At 36.5% G+C, this 12,412-nt stretch overlaps 1 protein-coding gene and 1 non-coding gene across 2 annotated transcripts in view; both read right to left on the bottom strand.

Moving 5' to 3' along the window:
* Positions 1–12,412, bottom strand: part of Oatp30B (Organic anion transporting polypeptide 30B) — a 492,924-nt gene that overhangs the window by 364,161 nt on the left and 116,351 nt on the right. The window lies entirely within an intron of this gene.
* Positions 8,214–8,290, bottom strand: TRNAC-GCA (transfer RNA cysteine (anticodon GCA)). Its single transcript has one exon. It is a non-coding gene; the product is annotated as a tRNA-Cys (tRNA).

Below are 12,412 nucleotides of genomic sequence, written 5' to 3'. Positions count from 1 at the left end.
ATGTCATCAGCGAACTGAGCTACAGTTGGCCCAAATCGTATTGTTGATGATGATGACTTCGGTACGTCAAAAAAATATAAATAATTAAAGTAGCCTACTTGTATTTTACTGTGCAATTCTTTTGTTATCTGCAGTTTCCAGTGACTAAACGATTAAAAGTGAAAGGTCACACGTACTCCTTTCCACACTGATGAACAAGCCGGAGATACGTAATTAACGAACCACTACAGAATATTATCTGTGGCTTCATGCAACGTGCTTTATAGATAATTTAACAGACAAAAAGCTGAATATAATGCAGTGCGTTGAAATACATTTTCATGTAATATTTATCGTGAGCTGTGTGTGGAACCCTAAACGTTTTCCGAAGTAATTCCGTGAAGTAATTTCACTGCCCACATGAATTAATTATATCGCACAGTCGTACTGGCGCAGAATCCTGCCCGCTGTGGCGTACTCTTGTCGCAGTGCGAAATCTAAACAGTGGAAGCCATCCTGTCAGTAGGTAACCACCTACCACGTTTCCTGTCTAGTTATATTACTACACAGCTGCACTAGAAAGGACTTGCTTTCCTGCACACTGGCAAGACGTAAATAATTAATTAGGCCTACTCTTTGTGTCTGATAAACTCTTTTATAATTTACTATGTTGCTAATTTTAAATATAAATAAAAATAGTTAAATATGCAATAGGAATATAATATACAATTACAATACACGAACAACCAATAAATCAAGGCAGTCCCTCACGAATGGTTTGGAGTTTAATTCCATTTTAAAAAAATGGTATACCGGTATGGAAATTTTACAAGGTAAAATATTTTTGTTGCTAATTTTTTGAGTTTATTTCATTTCACAAAATGCTGTACCGGCACGGAAACTTTAAAAGCTAATAATTACTGTTATTAATTTATGGGTTTTAATTTAATTTCACAAAATGGTGTACAGGTACTGAAACTTTAGAAGCTGAAAGATTTTTGTTGTTAATTTTTGGGGTTTAATTTCATTTCATAAAATGGTGTACAGGTAATGAATCTTTACAAGCTGAAAGATTTTTGTTGCTAGTTTTTGGGGTTTAATTTCATTTCACAAAATAGTGTACAGGTACTGAGACTTTAAAAACTGAGAGATTTTTGTTGTTAATTTTTGGGGTTTAATTTCATTTCACAAAATAGTGAGAGATTTTTGTTGTTAATTTTTGGGGTTTAATTTCATTTCACAAAATAGTGTACAGGTACTGAAACTTTACAAGATGAAAAATTTTGGTTGTTAATTTTTGGGGTTTAATTTCATTTCACAAAATGGTGTACAAATACTGAATCTTTACAAGCCGAAAGATTTTTGTTGTTAATTTTTGGGGTTTAATTTCATTTCACAAAATAGTGAGAGATTTTTGTTGTTAATTTTTGGGTTTAATTTAATTTCACAAAATAGTGTACAGACATTGAAACTTTACAAGCTGAAAAATTTTGGTTGTTAATTTTTGGTTTTTAATTTCATTTCCCAAAATGGTGTATAGGTACTGAATCTTTACAAGCCGAAAGATTTTTGTTGTTAATTTTTGGGGTTTAATTTCATTTCACAAAATGGTGTGCAGGTACTCAAACTTTAGAAGCTAAAAGATTTTTGTTGTGAATTTTTGGGGTTTAATTTCATTTCACAAAATGGTGTGCAGGTACTCAAACTTTAGAAGCTAAAAGATTTTTGTTGTGAATTTTTGGGGTTTAATTTCATTTCACAAAATGGTGTGCAGGTACTCAAACTTTAGAAGCTAAAAGATTTTTGTTGTGAATTTTTGGGGTTTAATTTCATTTCACAAAATGGTGTGCAGGTACTCAAACTTTAGAAGCTAAAAGATTTTTGTTGTTAATTTTTGGGGTTTAATTTCATTCCACATAACTATGTACTGATTCGGAAATTTCACAAGCTAAAAGATTTTTGTTGTTAATTTTCAAATATAAATAAACGATAGATAAATATTCAATAGTCCCTTCCGAGTAATGTCAGAGACTGCCAGACATCAAACGAATTTAAGAACAGACTAAGAAAGCCTTATGAATTAATTATCGCTAGCAATAGTAGCAGATTCAATAAAATTTTCCTTTTTTTCCTAGTTATATATGTAACATGATATATTGCATTGCCTTATTATTATTATTATTATTATTATTATTATTATTATTATTATTATTATTATTATTATTATTCTCCTGAATCTTGAGAGTATAGTAGGGCCTATACTGTATCATACTTCATATATGATGATATAAGATGAAGTATAGTATAATATACGTGCATTTGTGCCCTAACTGTAACCTGCAGAATTTTTTCAGCATTTTTCTTCATGTCAGTGACTTTTTTAAAGCGTAGAATTATATTGAACTTTAAAAATAAAAGAACAAATGTCTCAGGACTCAGGAGCTATTATTATTATTATTATTATTATTATTATTATTATTATTATTATTATTACTTACAAATGGCTTTTAAGGAACCCGAAGGTTCATTGCCGCCCTCACATAAGCCCGCCAGCGGTCCCTATCCTGTGCAAGATTAATCCAGTCTCTATCATCATACCCCACCTCCCTCAAATCCATTTTAATATCATCCTCCCATCTACGTCTCGGCCTCCCTAAAGGTCTTTTTCCCTCCGGTCTCCCAACTAACACTCTATTTGCATTTCTGGATTCGCCCATACGTGCTACATGCCCTGCCCATCTCAACCGTCTGGATTTAATGTTCCTAATTATGTCAGGTGAAACCTTTAGGGAGGCCGAGACATAGATGGGAGGATAATATTAAAATGGATTTGAGGGAGGTGGGGTATGATGATAGAGACTGCATTAATCTTGCACAGGATAGGGACCGCTGGCGGGCTTATGTGAGGGCGGCAATGAACCTTCGGGTTCCTTAAAAGCCATTTGTAAGTAAGTAAGTAAGTAAGTAAGTAATAATAATAATAATAATAATAATAATAATAATAATAATAATAATAATAATAATAATAATAATAGCTCCTGAGTCCTGAGACATTTGTTCTTTTATTTTTGAAGTTCAATATAATTCTACGCTTTAAAAAAGTCACTGACATGAGGAAAAATGCTGAAAAAATTCTGCAGGTTACAGTTAGGGCACAAGAGCACGTATATTATACTATACTTCGGGTCTCTGCACATTCATCTTATATCATCATATATGAAATATGATACAGTATAGGCCCTACTACACTCTCAAGATTCAGGAGAAGAATCTCACGCCCCTACAGAAGAGAAAGACGACCATATAAAGGATAGCTTCTATGAGGAATTGGAACATACTTTTGATCAGTTCCCTAGATATCACATGAAAATTTTTTTGGGGGGATTTCAATGCTAAAGTAGGACGGGAGGATATTTTTAGACCAACTATTGGAAAAGAGAGCCTACACGCAATTAGTAGTGACAATGGAGTTAGATTAGTCAACTTTGCCACATCGAAAAAAAAATTAATTGTCAAAAGTACAACATTATTATTATTATTATTATTATTATTATTATTATTATTATTATTAAATTACATAAACAATTCTATTATTAGATGAAATTATGTCTGAGAAGCATTGCTAATTGTTACGTTTTCACCTTTCTCGTCTGCCTATCTTTTATTTTTCAGTGTCCAAGTTACTTGAGCTATATCAAACGCACGGCGGCTCTCCCGTAACATGTGGTAAGCAGGACGCCGGGCCTTGAGTTAAGGAAGCATAGAACATTACATTAATAACGGGTAAAAAACCCCTGGGATTGTAACCCTTGACCGTGACTTCCACGTAACACAATATTACTCAACTTCTGGATATGGCAGCCGACAATACGGTAAACAATTTCATCGGCACATCATTCAAGACGGTGCAAAACTTACCCACTTGCAAACCTCGCAGTTGTGGCGTTTAAATAAACGCATTCTGACATTCAGTACCTGCCTGCCTATACCCTCTGAAGTAAACTATGCAGCATCTATGACTATCAACACTACAAGGTTTTATGGACGGATCTATATTTAGTGAAGCGTGTAAACTATGTGTTATGTAACTTCCTCCATTCTCCCTTTAATATGTAGTTCTTTCGCCCAAATGACTTCGTAAGCACCTTTATTTTTAAACTACACCAGTTTCTTCTCTCAGATTAAAAGCCAACCAGCCAGTATGTAAAGCAACCTGTTAATGGAATGTACAGTCTGTCAGTAAACAATGATTCAAATTCAATTGTGGCTTCCTTCTTCATCCTTTTATGTTAGCCTTTGATAAACCTGCCTGAACGGTCTTAAGGTACGTTTTCCTCGGCGCGACTATTGCGATGATCGTGCAACGATGATCGTTGAGCACTATTTCTTTGTATTTTCTATGGAGCTGTTTTCCTCCGAGCGACTGCCGCGACTCTAGAAAATACAAAGAAATAGTGCTCAACGATTATCGTTGCACGATCGTCGTTGAACGATCATTGCAATAGTCGCACCGAGGAAAACGTACATTTAGTCTTCGTTCTGAAAGTTACAGTAGTGGCAAAAAAAAAAAAAAAACCGGACCGACCCTTGTAGCTGATTTCAGAGCCTTGTTCACTTCAGAGCACGATACACTGGTAACTAAGACTTTCGTGGTTCGAATCCTGCCTGGGAAGGAAACTTTTTCTTGTTCCTTATTCAAATTTCTTTCCAATACTTTTCGATTGCTGGTAAAATTCATGTTTGGGAATAATAATTTATTAATTTATTTATTTATTTATTTCAAATATACAGAATAAAGAAATATAATTACAAAACAAACAAAGAGAAATACAAATAAAATAATACAAGCAATATGAAAAGAAGATACAGTAGTATTAACAAAATTTGAGACCGAATGAGCAGCGCTCGTGCTCGGTCGCAGTTCAGAGTTATAAGTTAATTAAGTTTGGAGCAACAATAACAAATATAAATGATACTCGGGAGGAAATTAAACGCAGAATAAATATGGGAAATGCGTGTTATTATTCGGTTGAGAAGCTTTTGTCATCTAGTCTTCTGTCAAAAAATCTGAAAGTTATAATTTATAAAACAGTTATATTACCGGTTGTTCTGTATGGTTGTGAAACTTGGTCTCTCACTTTGAGAGAGGAACAGAGATTAAGGGTGTTTGAGAATAAGGTTCTTAGGAAAATATTTGCGGCTAAGCGGGATGAAGTTACAGGAGAATGGAGAAAGTTACACAACGCAGAGCTGCACGCATTGTATTCTTCACCTGACATAATTAGGATCATAAAATCCAGACGTTTGAGATGGGCAGGACATGTAGCACGTATGGGCGAATCCAGAAATGCATATAGAGTGTTAGTTGGGAGGCCGGAGGGAAAAAGACCTTTGGGGAGGCCGAGACGTAGGTGGGGAGATAATATTAATATTGATTTGAGGGAGGTAGGATATGATGGTAGAGACTGGATTAATCTTGCTCAGGATAGGGACCAATGGCGGGCTTATGTGAGGGCGGCAATGAACCTCCGGGTTCCTTAAAAGCCAGTAAGTAAGTAAGTAAGTAAGTAAGTAGTAAGTTAACTACGTAGTAAAATATCGCTGCAATCGAAAAGTATTGAGAATAAATTTGAATAAGGAGCAAAAAAAATTTCCTTCCCAGGTAGGATTCGAACCACGAAAGTCTTAGTTACCAGTCTATCGTGCTCTGAGTGAACAAGGCTCTGAAATGAAATAGACATCGCACAAAGACACTATCCATTACCACAGTAATAGAAGGATTTCGGCAAAAAATATAAAAGATGTCGGTGGGAACACAGTGGTAAGATGTACAGTAGTGGCAAAAAAAAACAGACCGACCCTTGTAGCTGATTTCAGAGCCTTGTTCACTTCAGAGCACGATACACTGGTAACTAAGACTTTCGTGGTTCGAATCCTGCCTGGGAAGGAAACTTTTTTTTGTTCCTTATTCAAATTTATTCCCAATACTTTTCGATTGCTGGTAAAATTCATGTTCTGGGAATAATAAGTTAATAAAGTAGTAAAATATCGCTGTAATCGAAAAGTATTGGGAATAAATTTGAATAAGGAACAAAAAAAAAAAAAAAAAAAAAAAAAAAATTCCTTCCCAGGCAGGATTCAAACCACGAAAGTCTTAGTTACCAGTGTATCGTGCTCTGAGTGAACAACACTCTGAAATCAGCTACAAGGGTCGGTCCTTTTTTTTTTTTTTTTTTTTTTTGCCACTGCTATGATGAAGGCCGTCGGCAGCCTTTGACGACTAGTAAATTTTGGGATCTGTCTCGACGCTCGCATCTGTAAATGTGTTATATACATCTTTTGGGGCTCCTCTGTAATTCCAAATTAGTTCTTATCTGCAAAATTCCTTACTCACAAATTGGGCATTATATTAATTATAGTAAGCTTCCTTTGTCAGATTGCTTAGATGTTAACTGCTTTTTCTGACAATGTCCAGGTCTCACTTCCATACACCAAAATGGGCTTGATTACTGTCTTAGAAATACGGTAATCTTGTCCATCCTTATCGGAACTTATTAATCGCTGTTATGTCAGACATTATTCTATGAATAACGACCATGTAAGAGTTCAAGTCGTGCCAAAAACCTTGCACTTCGGCACTCGCCAAGACGTGAAGTACTGACCCAATTCTGCGACAATTTCGCCATTGAGCAACACAGGAACATTGTCAATGTCTGCTAATGTTTCTATGCCAAGTACACAACTAGCTTTTCCTCTAGTCAATTAATGATGCAATAAGAGCGTTAAATAAGCCACATTGGATCCGTACGTACTGTGAGGATGTGTATACTAGAATCGTGCAATGCTCAAATATCAGAGGGGATAGGTATCAATAAGTTATATTACAAACTTCGCCCCACTCTATAGATATCCAACAATACGTTGTACAGTAAAATAACATACAGTATGGACACTTCGCGTCGGTACCTTTGATGTAGCAGGACTGATTTCAATGACCTTCAAACCAGTTTGAGCGTGAGATTCTGCTTTCTCCCTAGAGTTGGCGCTGACATCACACCAACTAGCAGTCGACAAAGCGGAAATATAACACACAAGTTAATACATCTAGGTACATTGTGTACTCAGATAAAATAAATTGGACCAATGAAATAATAAATCCGTCATTAATTGTAATGTCTAGACTCTAAGAGTTCCTTTATAATGAGAGTTGAGACGTTGACCTCAAAAACAATTAAAATATGTAATGATTTGATAGGCTGGAAATGGAAAAACAAAACTCCTATGAGATGTAAAACCATAGACCTATATTATATTGTATATAAATATTAAACCAATTTGATACATAATTTTATAATGTATTATATTCTTTTATAATATAATTTATTATATATAAGATATAAAAAAATTATTACAATTAGTTTGTCACTGAGAAATAAGAAAAAGCTGTTAACTTGAATTTATTTGAAGCAAAGCGTTACTGGATTATGCAATAAGGTAGGCGATGTTTGGGTCCTGTGTCTCAACTCTATTCTCAATTATTATCTTAGCGTATGCTCGATTACACTAACCTCTAGTACTTGAAAGTGGAACTAAACGCTGGCGCACAGAGAAACAAAATACAGAAGAATTCGCTCAGTGTCCATTCTTTATAATCCCTATTCGCTGGAATAACTGAGTTCGTTAACCCTTAAATTGGTAAAACTTCATTTCTCACACTAGTTTATTAAATCTTGTCGGACTGTAAAGAAAACTATCCCGATGTCCATATTTTAGATGTACAATATTACAGTATTGTGAAATTTTAATTTAGCTACCAATTTTTTTCTATTGTTCTATTAAAATTATAGGATATAGCCTATTAACCTGTTATATGCTATGGGATGTTTTGTTAATTTAAGGGTTAAAAACCGGTAAAAGGCTTTAAGTTCAATTCATACTTTCCGAATCTCTGTAGAAACTTTCCCCTTCCTAATGTTCGGTGCTTTTCTCTTTAGTGCCTTTATGCTTCAGCTGCATAAGAATGTCGGGCACATATCTTGCGACGTTACGCACAGTAATGAGTATAGGTAATATGATTAATAATTCACAAAAATATACGTAAGCTGATAAGTAACTAAAAATATATTTGTAAAGATGCATATGTTCATAGTACCGACTACTATAATACAATGTCCAAACACGAGAGAGGAAACCAAGACATTACAAACTTCATCATTTAATTGGAGAAAAATTCGTTCCGGCACCGGGAATCGAACCCGGGACCTCTCAGCTCTGCGCGCTGAGTGCTCTTTCCAACTGAGCTATACCGGGACACGATCCACGGTGCCGGCCGAACTCCTCTCGTTGTAATGTTAGCAGTTGTCACAAACTGAAGTTGAATATGGCCATAAAGTCATTTAAATATGCGCTCCTGCATGTATGACTTACATTGTCTAAAGTGCAGGTAGTAAGGCCGTAAAACATTACAACGAGAGGAGTTCGGCCGGCACCGTGGATCGTGTCCCGGCATAGCTCAGTTGGAAAGAGCACTCAGCGCGTAGAGCTGAGAGGTCCCGGGTTCGATTCCCGGTGCCGGAACGAATTTTTCTCGAATTAAATGATGATACACATTGGCTACTTCATAGTAGTCGTGTAATATTCACTGAGGTAGGTGAGACCTCATATATAATGAATATGTAATGTATTACAAAGTTCGTTTTATTCCACATGACACACTAATCGTAAGATATGTGATCAGATCTTTAAGCTGTTTGAAACATGAAGGAATGGGAGAGGACAGAAAATATTTTCATAATGTGGTAGAAAGCCGAAAGTTACCAGCAATTGGTTTAATTGGTTGAGGGGAAAACCCTTGAAAAACTAAAACCACATAACTTATACCAACCAGGATTTGAACCCGGACCCGCTCGTTTCACGGTCAGACATCCTAACCGTTACTCCACAGCGGTGGACGAACGAGCCTTAACTGCAACCTTTGCGAATTTCATTCATTTATTCATTCATTCATTGTTCTGCCCAAGGGCAGGTCTTTCACTGCAAACACAGCTTTCTTCAATCTTTCCTATTTTCTGCCTTCCTCTTTGTCTCCTCATATGATCCATATATCTTAATGTTGCCTATCGTCTGATACCTTCTTCTGCCCCGAACTCTTATCCCGTTCTCCATTCCTTTCAGTGCATCTTTCAGTAGACAGTTTCTTCTCAGTCAGTGACCCAACCAATTCCTTTTCCTCTTCCTGATCACTTTCAGCATTATTCTTTCTTTAGTCACTCTTTCCAACACAGCTTCGTTTCTTACTCTGTCTGTCCACTTCACACGTGCCATTCTTCTCCATATCCATACTTCAAATGCTTCTCTTCACTTCGTCGTAATGTCCCTGTTTCTGCCCCATACAATGCCACGCTCCATATAAAGCACTTCACTTAGTTCTTTTTCCAGTGGTCCGAAGAAGATCCTCCTTTTCCTATTAAAAGCTTCCTTAGCCGTTGCTGTCCTCCTTTTGACTTCCTGGCAGCAGCTTTCAGAATTGTAGGCCTATATTCTGGCTTCCATCCGAAACAGTGGAATGAAAATTTGTGATGTAAACAGCGTACTCTCAGTTTGTTAGTTATTTAAATATCTTTAATGTAAACATGTGCATTAAATTAAATACTCTATTGTAACGTGAACAAAAAGAGACAATGTCTAGACACACTTCAAGTACACTAGACTTGTTACATTACTATTGAATGCTGGACACAAAGAATCCCACCACATACTTGTCTGCAGCTAAGTAACATACAGTTCTGTGAAAGCTCCTTTCATAAGTACATGTACTGTCCCGCTTTGCACCTTTTTGCCCAACACGTCTAGCACATCCGCAACTTGATTTAACGATCCTATTAGAGCAGTGCAGACCACGATACTGTTACGTAATCTCCCCCCTCCCCACCTCTCTCTTTCGTATACTCTTTCAGATCCAAATATTCTCCTCGGAATTCAAGTAGTTGTTCTCTCTCAGGATCCGATGCCAATTTTCACACCGATATAAAACAGTGTCTGCAATGTAATTCCAGACACTTCAGATTGCATCACGAGGTACGGCGCTGTTGTATTACCCAGTTCGAATACCGTCGGCGTTGTATGGAATTCCGACACAGGCCTACACTGAGGTACTTATGAAAATATGCAATAACTGCATTTCATCTGCTATCATTACAAATTTCCTGTGTTGCCAAACAACCAAAATGATTATTTATTTAATCGGTAACGTTTGTAGCAACACCCGAATTTCAAAACCCAACTTGTAAAAGAACTGTCAATTTGTTCTGCGGGACTTATAAAAATAATAACAATCACACGACAGCTTCCTTTTTTGTGTACATAGGGGAGAGTCGGGTAGTATCGGACATCGGGTAATATCGGAAAGTGCGTTTCTTTCATCTACCACCATATGGTAGTACCTAAATGACATGGTTACGTTTCTCTATGCGACATCACAGAAACGTAACTATGTCAATCAGGTACTATCATCGTGTGGTACATGAAAAAAGCTCACTGTCCAATATTACCCGATGTCCGATACTACCCGACTCTCCCCTATATGTATACAGACACATTAAATGTTTTATAAATGCAAAACTGTTAATGTTATCAGGGATCTATTTACACTGGTTTACACAGTAATTTTTCAAGTTTACTTTGGGAACTCAGAAACGTTTAATATGTGTGTTTAATATTTGTTAATTTAATATGTTAATATATGTGTCGCAAGGCACAAATCACGGTGATGATTTAATTCATTCCAATATAAGTGATTTAATATAAATCTGAAAACCAGTTTATCTAAATCATTACGAAATGGGAGGGGACGTAAACCTTGTCATTCACAATTCTCAAAGAAAAAAAGTCGCATGGTGTGAGATCGGGGCTCCTTGCTGGCCATCATGCGACAGCGCAGTTGTCGTGAGTTGCAGGGCTAATCCAGCACTGTGGAAGTGTTTGGTGCAGATAATTTCTACCAGTTGGAAGAATAAATTCCGCTTCCTCAATCTTATAGCGCAAAATACATGTCGTTACCTCAGATAGCCATCTCGGCTATTATGCTTGCGCCAGCACAACAATCAGCGCTATAGTATCGACAGTACGAATAGTTGAAACATACAATTCCCCAACCTAACAGTGCAAAATGCATGTCAATATTAGCTATTATGCTTGCGCACCACAACAATCAGGGCAGTAGTACCAACAGTGTGTCCTAGCGATATTTCTTGTCTTTTGAAATATTTGTAATTTTTACTACTACAATTAATACAGTTCTTCAACCTAACAGCGGAAAATGCAAGTCGATATCACAGACAGTTTTTGTTTCATACAACACTGAAAGTGTATTTCTTTTGTAACTCAACCCTATATTACTAACATTTTTACTGATTTTGTCACGAATGACTGTTCGATCATCTGTCGCAACTGACCAGATCCTGCGGTTTCTGAGCAAAAACATCATTTTTCAGGATACCCCACAGCGAAAAATCAAATGGCGCCAGGTCGCATGATCTGGGTGGCCATTCTGTCGTGCCACGAAGGCCAATCTATTTATGGAATTGCTGGTTCAAGAAGTCTCTCACTCCTACACCAAAATGAGGTGGTGCTCCATCCTGTTGTCATAGCAACTGCATTTTGACAAAACGAGGCCTGTTTTCAAGACATGACAATGTAAAAACAGTTGACGCACGAACATGGTTACCAACCCACCACTTATTACGCTAGCTATTCGTTTACTCAAGTTATGATATCTGTATATGTGTACAAGTATGAAACCTAAGAATTAATATTGGGGAAAGCGACTTTTGACCCGCCTTGTATTATAGTGTGGGTACATTTTCCCAACATCATGCCTGAGATATTCTGTAGTTAAACTTGTCTATTTCGTAGGTTTTCTAATGAAAAACTAAAGTGATGATTTATTAAGAAAATAGAAAATAATTTCTAAGATTTTAAATTTCAATTAATTCAACCTAAAAGTAAGCTATACCCGAAACGTTGAATATTTTAGTACACATGGCATGGTGCAAACATCTAAGTTCGTTCAACAAGGAAATATATTAACCTTATATGTTGGTTGGTAGCAAATTATATACTGTACAATTTTTATCTATACTTACTTACTTACAAATGGCTTTTAAGGAACCCGAAGGTTCATTGCCGCCCTCACATAAGCCCGCCATCGGTCCCTATCCTGTGCAAGATTAATCCAGTCTCTATCATCATATCCTATCTCCCTCAAATCCATTTTAATATTATCCTCCCATCTACGTCTCGGCCTCCCTAAAGATCTTTTTCCCTCCAGTCCCCCAACTAACACTCTATATGCATTTCTGGATTCGCCCATACGTGCTACATGCCCTGCCCATCTCAAACGTCTGGATTTTAAGTTCCTAATTATGTCAGGTGA

This window comes from Periplaneta americana, chromosome 3, assembly GCF_040183065.1.
Source record: "Periplaneta americana isolate PAMFEO1 chromosome 3, P.americana_PAMFEO1_priV1, whole genome shotgun sequence".
Lineage (NCBI taxonomy): Eukaryota > Metazoa > Arthropoda > Insecta > Blattodea > Blattidae > Periplaneta > Periplaneta americana.
Note: the sequence above shows the minus strand (reverse complement) of the source record. Positions and strands in the feature narration are given on the sequence as shown.